The 13,665-nt window shown below is 44.3% G+C and overlaps 1 protein-coding gene across 3 annotated transcripts in view; it reads right to left on the minus strand.

Annotated features, from left to right (window-relative positions):
* slc11a2 (solute carrier family 11 member 2) overlaps window positions 1–13,164 on the minus strand; it is a 120,403-nt gene extending 107,239 nt beyond the window's left edge. For all 3 annotated transcript variants that reach the window (XM_063037093.1, XM_063037092.1, XM_063037095.1), the window contains exon 1: window positions 13,055–13,164. The gene's annotated coding sequence lies outside the window, so the exon portion shown is untranslated. The remainder of the gene's footprint in view (window positions 1–13,054) is intronic.
* Window positions 13,165–13,665: the final 501 nt, after the last annotated feature.

Here is a 13,665-nt window from a genome sequence, read left to right on the forward strand (position 1 = left end):
TAGCAGAGAAAGAGTTGGGGAACGATCCCAGTGTAGGTTTGGAACATGGACTCTTCCATGTAGCCATCGAAAAGGCAGGTATAGCTGGAGTCCAAGTGAGTGGGTAATAGGGCAAGAGAAATGACTGAGGAGTCAGTGGGGGAGCACTTTAGTGACCATAGTTCTATTAATTTTAGTTATGGAGAGGGACTTGTGGACAATCTGGTACACAAATTAAAGTTCTAAATTGGGGCAAGGCAAATTTAAAGATGAAAGATTAGCCTTAGTTGTCACATGTACATTGAAACATTGAAAAATACAGTGAAATGGGTCATATGCGCCAAATCAAATCAGCAAGGATTGTGCTCGGTGGCTCGCAAATGTTGCCACACCTCTGGCGCCAACATAGCATGTCCACAACTCACCAACCCAAACCTTAAGTCTTGGAATGTGGGAGGAAACTGGAGTACCTGGACGAAACACACATGGTCACGGGGTGAATATACAAACTCCTTAGACAGCAGCGCAAATTGAACCCCAATTGGTGATCGCTGGCCTACAATACCAATGCTCTAACCGCTATACTACTGCGCTGCCTGATCTTGATGGTATTAGAAATGTGCAAAAGTTTGCCAAGCAAAGGGATGTCTGGCAAGTGGAGGCTTTTAAAAGTCAAGAGTTCAGGGTCTGCATGTTCCTGTTAGAGTGAAGGGCAAGGCTGGCAGAGTAGGGAACTCTGGATGACGAGACATTGAGGTTCTGATCAGGAGTAGCACAGGGAATACAGAAGTGTACTCGAGAAGGGATCTGGAGGGCAAAATGGGGGACATTAGATATCTTTGCTAGAAAAGATTAAGGAGGATCCAAAGAAATTTTATATTAAAGGAAAAGGGTAACTAGAGAGAAAATAGGGTCCCTCAAAAATCAAAGTGGATATCTTGGTGTGGAGCCACAGGAATTGGGTGAGGTCCTCAATGAATATTTCTCCTCTGTTTCTACCGTAGAGGAAGATATGAAGACTTTAGACCCTGAGATAATTACGGGGAGGTCTTGGAGATAGGACCCTTTACGGCAGAGGTGGCGGCGAATGTCTTAAAATGTATAAAAGTAGATAAATCTCCAGGGCCAGATCAAGTATATCCAAGAGCACAGTGGGAAGCTGCAGAAAAATTTGTGGGAACCCTGGCGAAGATCGTTAGCAAAAAATGACGGGACAGCAGACTGAAGATGTGCCTTTCCTTAGGACGAGCTGCAAAGAAAAGCCTGGGAACTATAGACCAGTAAGGGGAAGATCTGTGGTAGGTGAGTTATTAGAGAGGATTCTGAAGTACAAGATGCACATGCATTTGGAAAAGACAGATGTTGTTAGGGATAATTGGCATGCCTTTATGCATGGAAGACCATTTCCCATGAATTTGACTTGAGTTTTTTTGAGCAGGTGACCAAAGGAATTGAAAATAGTAGAGCACTAAATGTTGTCTACAAGGCCTTTGACAAGATTCCACATGGTAGGACAAGATTCCGTATGTCCTGATGAAGGGTCTCAGCCCAAAACATGCTAATTCCCCTCCATAGATACTACCTGACCTGCTGAGTTCCTCCAGCATTTTGTGTGTGGTGCTGTAGACAGCAAAGATGTTCATCAGGACATACAGAAGGATCTTGATCAGCTGGGGAAGTAGGCCAAGGAACGGCAAATGGAGCTGGGCAAGTGTGAGGAGTTGCATTTTGGGAAAACAAATGAGAACAGGGCTTTCATAGTGACAGTGGGGTCCTGGGGAATATTGGATAGAGAACAGGAGGACCTTGGGAGTACAAATACATGGTTCTCTGAAAGTGGTGTCATAGGTAAACAGGATAGTGAAGGAGGCATTTGACATGCTGGCCCTCATCAGTCAGTGCATTGAGTAAAGTAGTTGAGCTGTTGCATTTGGAGTATTATGTTCAGTTTTTGTCACCCTGCTATTGGAAAGATGCCATTAAGCTAGAAAGAATGCAGAGGGAATTTACAAGGATGTTGCTGGGACTTCAGGGACTGAGTTATGGAGAGGCTGATCAGCTTCGGACATTATTCCTTAGAGCACAAGAAAATGAAGGTGATACTATAAAGGTTTATAAAATCATGAGTGCCATAGATACAGTGAATGCACTCAAGTCTTTTAACCAGGATTGGAGAATCAAGAACTAGAGGGTAAAGGTTAAGGTGAGATTAGAGAGGTTTATTAGAAACCTGAATTATCAATTTTTTCACACGGATATTTGTCTCTATATGAAACGAGCTACTAGAGGAAGTGGTTGAAGCAGGTACATTAACAACATTTAAAAGGCATTTGGACACGTACATGGATAGGGAAGATTTAGAACGATATGGGACAAACGTAGGTAAATAGGACCAGCTTAGTTGGGAATCTTGGTTGGCATGGATGAGTTGGACAGAAGGGTCTACTTCCATGTTGTGTGACTATCACAAGATCACCTGATTCTTTGGTTTTGTCAGCACCTGCAAATCATAGGGTAGAGAGAAAATGAGCTGGAGACAATTCAAGGAGCATAACAAAGTAACTGCATACTTAACAACAAAATATTATTAAGAGATACTGCACAGAACAGGTCCTTCTGGTACAACAAGCCAGACTGCCCAGAAATCCACCAATTTAACACTAGTCAATTACAGGACAATTTACAATGACCAACTAACTTACTACTGGTATATCTTTGGACTGTGGGAAGAAACCGGAGCACCTGGAATAAACCCACACACTCACGGGAAGAACATCCAAACTCCTTCCAGAGGGCACCGGAATTGAACTCTGAGCTCTGGAACGCCTCGAGCTGTAATCGCGTTGCACTAACCGCTAAACTACCGTGGTGCTCAAAGTAGTTTTGCTTGAAAATACAAAGCACAGAGCGGCAAAAGTTCTCAAAATAGTACAAACACTCAGCAGCAGCATAGTACAACTGGGACAAAGTTCATTACCAGCAGTCAAATTCACGTTGCTCCACTTCCCACTGCCCAGGGCAATAAGAAGTTTGGAGCAAAACACAGCAGGGGCAGGAACAGAGTGCTGGAAACAGTCAGCTGGTCTGGCAGGTTCGGCAGGGAGAAAAACTGAGTTAATGTTTCAGGTTGAACAGAACAGGCACAATGAGAAGACAGCAGTGTTAAGTTGTGGGGAGGAGACAGAGATCAGGAATCATCTGTGATAAGGTGCAGACCACAGTTGTCTAAGTAACAATACTTTAATAGTTGGAAGTTGGAGACAAAAATAAGAAAGAAAAACAAATTGAAACAGGGAGTACAGAAATAACTATAATCAAAACCAGTTTCCTGAAATTACTAAACTTACATAAAGCTTTGAAGGCTTTGAAGGCCAAGGAGAAAATGAGGTACTCTTGCTCAAGCTAACGTTGGGCATCATTGAGCCATATAGTAGGCTGAAGGCAGAGAGGTCAGAGTGGGGATGCTGCTGAGGATTAAAGTGACAGGCAACTGGAAGCTCAAGGTCATCTGAGTGGACCAAATAGAAGTGTTCTACAAATCAGTCAACTAACCTGCATTTGGGTTTCTCCAGTGTGGAGACCACATTGTGAGGATTGATTGCAGTACACTAGATTGTATGAATAACAAGTGAATCACTACTTTGTCTAGATTACCAATAATATTTTTTTTTAAAACAGTAATACACTCTACAGCCATACACAATTTAATTTCTCAACAAAATGTCATTTCCCCGTCTACACAATTATCAACCTTTGAGAGCAATGGCCCCCCTGGCTCATTCGTTGGTCTGGAGCATGAGCTGGGGGTCCTGAGTGCAAGATGTGTGGTGTGAGACAGGGACTTGAAGTGTGCGTGCAGCTGGAGCCAGGAACTGCATCGTTCATTTTCACAAGAGATTCTGCAGATGCAGGAAATCCAGAGCAACACACAAAATGCTGGAGGAACTCGCTGTGGTTCAAAGTTCAATGTAAATTTTATGTAGCCTGAAGAACATCGCCATGGTTCATCCTGGTGATACCACGTTAGGCAACATATATGGAAGGGAATAAACAGTCGACATTTTTGAATGAGAATCTTCATCAGGACTGGAAAGGAATGGGGCAGGGGGCAGAAGCCAGAATAAGAAGGTGGGGGGGAGAGGAGGAGAGGAAGAGGGGAAGAGGTACAATCTTATAAGTGATGGGGGAAACAAGGTGAGGGAGTGATGGATGTGTGCGGGGGGGGGAGAAGGAGACATCATCGTAACATCTTACAAATTCTTCTTTGATAAGATGCCAAGTGCCTTGGTATATTTTCCTATAGTCAAGTCAAATCACTTTTTATTGTCATTTCGACCATAACTGCTGGTACAGTACACAGTAAAAACAAGACAATGTTTTTCAGGACCATGGTGCTACATGAAACAATACAAAAACTACACTGAATTACGTAAAAAAACACAAAAACTACACTAGACTACAGACCTACCCAGGACTGTATAAAGTGCACAAAACAGTGCAGGCATTACAATAAATAATAAACAAGACAATAGGCACAGTAGAGGGCAGTAGGTTGGTGTCAGTCCAGGCTCTGGGTATTAAGGAGTCAGATGACTTGGGGGAAGAAACTGTTACATAGTCTGGTCGTGAGAGCCCGAATGCTTCGGTGCCTTTTGCCAGATGGCAGGAGGGAGAAGAGTTTGTATGAGGGGTGCGTGGGGTCCTTCACAATGCTGTTTGTTTTACGGATGCAGTGTGTGGTGTAAGTGTCTGTAATGGCGGGAAGAGAGACCCCAATGATCTTCTCAGCTGGCCTCACTATCTGCTGCAGTGTCCTGTGATCCGAGACGGTGCAATTCCCAAACCAGGCAGTGATGCAGCTGCTCAGGATGCTCTCAATACAACCTCTGTAGAATGTGGTGAGGATGGGGGGTGGGAGATGGACTTTTCTCAGCATTCGCAGAAAGTAGAGACGCTGCTGGGCTTTCTTTGCTATGGAGCTGGTGTTGAGGGACCAGGTGAGATTCTCCACCAGGTGAACACCAAGAAATCTGGTGCTCTTGACGATCTCTACGGAGGAGTTGTCGATGTTCAGTGGAGAGTGGTCGCTCCGTGTCCTCCAGAAGTCAACAACCATCTCTTTTGTTTTGTTCACATTCAGAGACAGGTTGTTGCCTCTGCACCAGTCTGTTAGCCTCTGCACCTCCTCTCTGTATGCTGACTCATCGTTCTTGCTGATGAGACCCACCACGGTCGTGGGTCAGTACAGTGAATAGCAGTTGACTGAGCACACAGCCCTGAGGGGCCCCCATGCTTGGTGTGATGGTGTTGGCTCTATATAAATAGAAGTTTATTTCATACCCAAGTCCTAGAACAGAATCGGAAAAGTAATTTCCAGCTCTGAAATGAAAGAGCAACTCACTCTGCCAATGCTGATTTACAAATTTACAAAGATTACTAATCTCTCCCAACAATACATCTTTGAAGTGCGATGCTGCTAGCTGTGTACAAGGAGATAAGATGTTTGAATCTCTGAGAATCTCTTGAGTGTTCTTTAATTTCTGTGCACCAGTCACTGTTCCAGTATCTCGCAATGCCTGATAAGGGTGTAGAACTGACTCAACATCCACACCCTAGCCTCTGAACCACGTGTGATGCAATGCTGCAACACTCACCTTTTGTTCATGAATTGCTTGCCTCAAAGAAATAAAGTCAAACAGGTCTATATTTGGGTCAACGTTAAAATTGAGATTTTCAATTTGTAAGATGCAGTCATTTTGTGCCTGGGAGATTAAAATTGGTTTTATTTCTCACACGTACATCAAAACATAGTGAAATATCTTGTTCTGTTTCAACAACCAACACAAGCCGAAGGTACCACACTTCCAGCACCGACATCGCATGCCCACAATCTACTAATCCTTGAGTCTTTGGAATGTGGGATGCAACCAAAGCATCCGGGAGAAAACCATGCAGTCATGGGGAGAACATACAAACTCCTTACAGACAGCGGTGGGCACTGAACCTGATCATTGGCGCTGATGCTCTGACTTGTACTATTGATATTGTAACTCAGAATCAGAATTAGGTTTATTATCAGTGACTTATACGATGCATAGTGGTTAGCACAATGCTTTACGGTACAGGTGACCTGGGTTCAGTTCCGACCGCTGTCTGCAAGGAGTTTGTATGTTCCCCCCGTGACCGTGTGGGTTTCCCTCCGGGTGCTCCAGTTTCCTCCTGCAGTCGAAGGGCATCGGTTGGTAGGTTAATTAGTCATTGAAAATTGTCCCGTGATCAGGACAGGATTAAATTGGGAGATTGTTGGGCAGTGTGGCTCAAAGGGCTGGAAGAGTGTATTCCACGCTGTACGTCAATAAACAAAAAAATGTCCTGAGAGCTTCACATTGAAAGGGGCTGCAAAAGCAAAGGTGAAGGTCCTCAGCTGAAAAGTAAAGAAGTGCTGGAGCATCCTGTGGTATAATCCACCCAACTTAATAATACTTAAATCCTGTTCCTGGTTGCTCAATGTCCTGGAGCAAGAAGAAAACAGCACAGTTTAAATGGCTTACAAAGCTTAGAGGAAACAAATTTAAATACACCTGTGAATAAGTTACAACAGCTGGCCTGTTGAACTGTGACAGAGGGCTAATTATTGACTGGCCAGAACACATGAGCACTGACACAGCCATGAGCCAAATAAGATTCATTGCACAAATTTGCTCTCCTTGAAGAACTGTGTCAAGCTATTCTTGCACTGCAGGAAAGCAGCTGACACATGAAACGGCTTCTACTGCCCAACCTTTCAGTACAATGAAAGCTCTGTCCAGAAGTACAATAAATACTGTGCACAAAATACAAATATGGGCCTGAAGACATGACTACCTGGGTAAAGGTTCAACGATGCAAACTTGGAAAATGCCCTGATGTTGCTCCCTGTGCAGCTCAGTGTTAAAAGTAGGAATTGAAATTTATCTTCATCAGCGGCTGGCTGACTTGTGCCCAATCCTAGAAGTTCCCACTAAGCTGAGTGATTCCTCAAGGTGCAGCTAAGACACAGCTATGTTGACATGGTACATGAGCGTCACATAAACGTCAAGGCAGCTCAGATCTGCCTTCCTTCCTAAAGTGGACATGATGGGGTTTTTACAACAGTCTGACATCTTCACCTTCATGTTAACCCAGTTTTTAATTTCCTACTTTTTGTTGCCTCTGAAGTTAAACTCATTTGATGAGATTTCATTGCTTGGTTTATTATTTTAGGCATAAGAACACAAGAACATAAGTAGTAGGTGCAGGAGTCGGCCATCTGGCCCATCGAACCTGCTCCGCCATTCAATAAGATCATGGCTGATCTGACCATGGACTCATCTCCACCCATCAGCCTTTTCCCCACAACCCTTAATTCCCCTACTATGCAAAAATCTATCCAACCTTGTCTTAAATATACTTACTGCTTCACTGGGCAGAGAATTCCACAGATTCACTACTCTCTGGGAAAAGCAGTTCCTCCTCATCTCCGTCCTAAATCTACTCCCCCAAATCTTGAAGCTATGTCCCCTAGTTCTGGTCTCACCTACCAATGGAAACAACTTTCCTGCCTCTATCTTATCTATCCCTTTCATAATTTTATATGTTTGTATAAGATCTCCTCTCATTCTTCTGAATTCCAGCGAGTACAGTCCCAGGTGACTCAATCTTTCTTCATAGTCTAACCCCCTCATCTCTGGAATCAACCTGGTGAACCTCCTCTGCACTGTCCCCAAAGCCTCCGAAGAAAGCCACCACTACAACCTGCAACCTGACCATCTCTGAGGCTGAGGTACGCTGATGTTTCCAACGAGTGGACAGTCACAAGGCTACGGGACCAGACGGCATCCCAGAGCAAGTACTCAGGATGTGCGCAGAGCAACTGGCAGGTGTGTTTACTGACATTTTTAATCTCTCCCTCTCCCTGTGTAGAGTGCCCTCCTGCCTCGAATTATCCACCACTGTCCCTGTGCCAAAAAAGACCAAGGTAACATGCCTGAATGACTGGCACCCTATCGCACTCACCTCAATAATAAGCAAATGCTTTGAGAGGCTGGTCAAGGATTACATCTGCAGCTTGCTACTACCCACACTGGACCCAGTGGCCATTTTATTAGGTGCATCTGTACACCTGCTCGTTAATGCAAATATCTAATCAGCCAGTCACGTGGCAGCAACTCAATGCATAAAAGCATGCAGACATGGTCAAGAGGTTCAGTTGTTGCTCAGACTAAACATCAGAGTGGGGAAGAAATGTAATCAAAGTGACGTTGACTGTGGAATGGCTGTTTGTGACAGACAGGGTGTTTGAGTATCTCAGAAACTGCTGACCTGGGATTTTCATGCACAACAGTCTCTAGAGTTTACAGAGAATGATGCAAAAAACAAACAAAAACATTCAGTGAGTGAGTGGTAGTTCTGTGGGCGATAACACCTTGTTATCTAGAGAGGTCAGAATGGTTCAAGCTGACAGGAAGGTGACAGTACCTCAACCACACGTTACCACAGTGCTATGCAGAAGAGATCTCTGAACACACAACGTGTCGAACCTTGAATTGGACGGGCTGCAGCAGCAGAAGACCACAGGCATACACTCAGTGGCCACTTTATTAGGTACAGCACAATGAAGAAAATCCAGCCTAACCATTTGTGCTCAATCAAAGCAATGCAAGTTGTTGTTGATAGATCTATAAGTTGCCTTTTCTCACATATGCTTGCTAATGACCAGCTTTATTTATGCCAAGACCACTCAGCTTCCGACATCGGTATAGCCTTGGTTCCAACATGGACAGAACTGAACTCCAAAGGCGAATTCCAGTCACTGTCACCAAACATCAAGGTTGCATTTGACAGAGTGAGACATCAAGAAGCCTTGGTAAAACTGAAGCCTGCAGGGATCAAAAAAGGAAAACTCTCCATTGGCCAAAGTCACTCTTTATACAAGGTGTAATGTAGGTAACATATCTGCTCACTTGCACAGGGTAGTTGGAGAAAGGGCAATAAGCAAAATGTGAACACAAGAGATTCTGCAGATGCTGGAAATTCAGCGACACACTCACAAAATGTTGGAGGAACTCAGCAGGTCAGGCAGCATCTACAGAGGATCCTGAGGCTCACCACCAAACAGAATTTCAATGGAATATGAATGATGTGGGTTAAAGAGTAGGTCAGAGTTGAGTTTTACATATCATGTGATTCACATGAACATTAAGAGCAGAGTAAGCCAGCAGCCACTTTGAGCCTTCTCTGCTTTTCATTTGGATCATGGCTGATGTCCTACGTCAGCACCATTTTCCAACACCATCCCCACATCCACTGATTTCCGTAATATCCAGAAATCTATGAATCTCCATTCGAATGTGCCATTTGCAAACAGTACTGCTGAAATTCATCAACGGTTATAGCTTCATAGAGCAATACAGCACAGATACAGGCCCTTTGGCCCAAAATGGCCATGTCAACCGTGTGGCCTACCCAACTAGCCTCCATTTCCTGCGTTTGGCCCATGTTCCTCCAAGCCCCACCTCTCCATATATCTATTCAGGTGCTTCTTAAATTATACCACTGCACCTGCCTCAACCAGTTCCTTTGGCAGCTTGTTCAATAGAGCATCACTCTCCATGTGAAAAAGCTGTCCCTTACCTATTGTTGTTCCTCTCTGCACCTTGTGATGCATCAGGCAGCAAGTCTGCCGTTTCTTTAGCATTTTTGTCTGTTTTCTTATGAGGCCGAGTTGCTAGCTCATCGCTCAACCCAGCACAGATGGAAAGCATGCCAAGGAACCGGCCCGATTTGAATCCAGCACTGCTCGCCTTGAAGTCCAGTGCAGATACCCCTACACCACCGGCCGGCTTGCCCCTTACCTATGTCTTTCATAATTTTAAACAGTTCTATAAGGTTGCCCCCTCATTCTCCTACGTTCCAAGGAATAAAGACCTTACCTGGCCAATCTCTCCCTACAATCAGGTCCCCTAGTCCTGGCAATATCCTCATAAATCTCCCCTACACTCTATCCAGCTTAATCATTTATTTTGTATAGAAGGGTGACCAAAGCTATGCGCAGTACTTCAATTGCAGCCTCACCAACGACTAGTACAACTGCAACATAATGTCCAACTCCTGTACTCAGTGTCCTGACTGATGAAGGCCAGTGTATTAAACACATTTTACACTACCCTCTCTATCTGTGATGCTGCTCTCAACAAACAATGCTCTTGTCAGCACCTCCCAAATCCTGGACTTCTGCCATCAAAAAAGATAACAGGCAAAAGATACGTGGGCAGAATGCCTTCCACGTCACACAACATCCTGACTTGGTTCCTTTATCACCCCTGGATCCAAACACTGGAACTCCCTAGCCCACAACTTTGTGGAGGCATCTTTACTGCCATGGGTGGTGGTAGAGGCAGATACATTAGGGGCATTTAAGAAGCTCTTAGATAGGCACATGGATGATTCAAAAAAAAAAGGAAGAGTTAGATTGATTTTAGAGTAAGTTGGCACAACGTCATGGGCCGAAGGACTTGTACTGTGCTGTAATGTTCCATATTAATGGGTTGAATTCTCCCTGCAATATCGCTGTGATCATATCTGCCCAGATTACTACAGCTTCTATAGAAATCCTCATGATTTAAACAAAATCAAATTCACATTGGGGTTATAATAGTGAAGATAATTCAAGGACTGGTGAGCAATAAGTTAAGGTACCCTTGGCTCTAATTTAGTTATCTCCTCAGTCATGTCCATTCCACCCACAAGACACAGGCTCCTATTTTCACTTCAAAAATGAGTAATTTACATTTATTTTTATCCCATTATTTGTTTTACAGCTCAGGTCAAGAGTGTAAGAGTGCAGCTGCTTTCTGGTTCACAAACACACTGACTCATTGCCATCTACAATCCTAATTTGACTTTTTTGGCCTGAATTGGCAAATCCTGCATGCACTGACTACTTAGTTCCAGCAACCCTCCAAGCTTCTGGTAACCCTAACCCAGCTGTAACAGCCCTACTATCAGTTCTGGAACCGTTAACCATTACCACTCTGCCCAACTTCAAAAGCACTACACCACTATTTCCACGCATTTGTCCTCACTCTTGTCCAGTGTCCTTTTGATTTTAGTTACCCACTTTAGTATACTGCCACTGCTCTACAAAATCTTTGTGGCACTAGACAAAAACTGCTGGAGGAACTCAGCAGGTCAGGCAACATTTATGGAGTGACATGAACGGTCAGCATTTTCGACCAAGACTCTTCATCAGGAAAGAAAGAGAGCAGAAGCCAGAATAAAAAAAAAGGAGGGGGAGGAGCAGAACTGGTGATTGATTGATAAATCCAGAAATCCAGGTGAGGAAGAAAGGTAGGTAGATGGGGCAGGGGAAGAAGCTGGGAGGTGATAGGTGGAAGAGGCAAAAGGCTGAATAAGATGCAATCTGATAGGACAGGACAGTGGACCATGGACTAAAGTGAAGGAGTGAGGAACAGAATGGAAAAAGGTGTGGGTGATGGGCAAGTCATGAGGGCGAGGAAGAGGAAAGAAAAGGGGTAATGGGGCCACAGAGATGAGGGAAAACAGAAGCGAATGGTTACCAGAAGGTTGGAGACTACCAAGATGGAATATGAGGTGCTGTAACTCTAATCTGTGACTAGCCTCAGTTTGGCAGTAGAAGAGGCCGTTTAGAAACGTCAGTGTAAGACGGCAGTGATATTAAATTGGTTGGTCACTGGGAGATCCTGGTTGTTACGGTGGACAGAACGAAGACACTTGGCGAAGCGATCCCCTAATCGGTGTCTGGTCTCACATTAGTAAAATAGGGGGAGGGTTAGGAAGTAATGAAATACTCCAATAAATCTGCTCAGCAGTTCCAAATCTTTGTGTAGTTGCAGTGCAGCATGGCGCATTCATGTTTACTGATGGTAGGTGGAAAAGCAAACTGTGAGGAGTCTGCAAAAGCTCATGGGTAAAACCAGTGGTCAAGAAGATGGAATAGAGGACAAGCATGGACGCAGAATACAAATGACAAATACTAGCACGTGCTGGTCTCATTAAGCTAAAAGGTAAACATGCAGGTATATTTGGAACACTCTGTTCTAATTCCTGGGTTGAGAGATTGCTCTTTAAAGAAAGATTCAATAAGATAGTTTGATATTACTTTCAAGAATGAGGTGGCAGATTGAAAATGCAAGCCTCAGAGAGACTAATGCCAAGAGACTGTCTCTTCAGGGGAAAATACAGAATCAGCAGAGCATAATCTCAGAATAAGACATTTACAGCTTCTCTCTGTACTACATTCGACTTCTCTAACTGAGAAGGACAGCAAAATCAAAGTTTCAGCATATTCAAGTTTAGAGATGGTACAGCAAACATTGAATACGTCAGTGGCAAACATTGTGACGTCCTGTGCAGACACAGGTGTGTTTCAATGTAACACAATTGGTCTCTTAAATCATCCCCAAATTGTTCCATCCAAGCCTTGAGCAGTCAGTGACAAAGCTCAGGAAATACTTTTATCAGCTTCTCATACGATCTTTAAAAGCTGCATTATTCCATGCTCTCAGTCATCAGTTTTATTATCCGTGGCTAGGTTTAAATTCCTTTTTAATAACTACGTGCAAGGTATTGCGTTGTTGTTTTGACATTTAGAATCCCATACAAGGTCAAACAATGGAGTCCATTGATTAGACTTTGCATTACTCAGAGATATGTACTGTTTGTCACTAAGAGGCAATGTGCCACTCACAAAGTTTATCATTACGCTGCCATATACGAACAGTAAACGTGACTGGCACCATGATAGCTAATTCCAGGCAAATCTGATTGAACATGTCCCTTACTGGCAAGAATGATTAAGGAACCTCGAACTCAAAGAGACCGCGATCTGGAAAAGGTAACAGAAGCACAAAGCTCCCTGCCTAGGAGCCCCCACCCCCACCCCCCTTATACACGGGAGCTGCGATCCATCCAACTCTGTCAGGGCCCCATCACACACATCTGCACCTCCGATATTCCTTTAGCCGGTACGATATTTCATTGTTTCTCCCTAGCCATTCTATACGCAGCATCTTACCTGCCCGGCCGCTCCGACTTCAGGATTCAACTAGGTTCGGAAAGTTCCGACATCCAGGACCCCTCCGCGGCCCGGCCCTCCCTGCCGCTCATTGGCTACATCCACTCCCGCCAGACCGCCTGACCCTACCTAAACGGCCAATCAGGATCAGCAGGCCTCCGAGCGCAGTGCCCCCTGCCGTAGCGCTCGCAGCGGCTCATCGACAGTGCGAGGCACGCTTGCAATTGTGTTCCGTCAACTAATGTAAATGCTATCTTACATATTCCCTCGTCCACTTCTAATCTTTTATAAAGCGTTGGATTCACGAGTAAGCGTTTATTGTCTGTCCTCAATCTCAAATGAGGGGCTGGCGTTTGGAGGACCGCTCCGGGACCCTGTTGAACCGGATGCGTTATTATAATCCAGGGGTCGGCAACCTTTTTGCCTCTGTGGGCCGGGTCGCGTATTAATGAGCGGACGGTGGGCCAGATAAATGCCATAAAAAATTTGAAATATGGGAATTATCCATTTAAATACATCTAGTTCTGTTTTGCCCCAAATTAATGAATAACGCATGCCAGAAAATCATTTATGCTTAACCAAGCAACACACATCAAAGTTGCTGGTGAATG

Source organism: Mobula hypostoma, chromosome X1 (assembly GCF_963921235.1).
Source record: "Mobula hypostoma chromosome X1, sMobHyp1.1, whole genome shotgun sequence".
NCBI lineage: Eukaryota > Metazoa > Chordata > Chondrichthyes > Myliobatiformes > Myliobatidae > Mobula > Mobula hypostoma.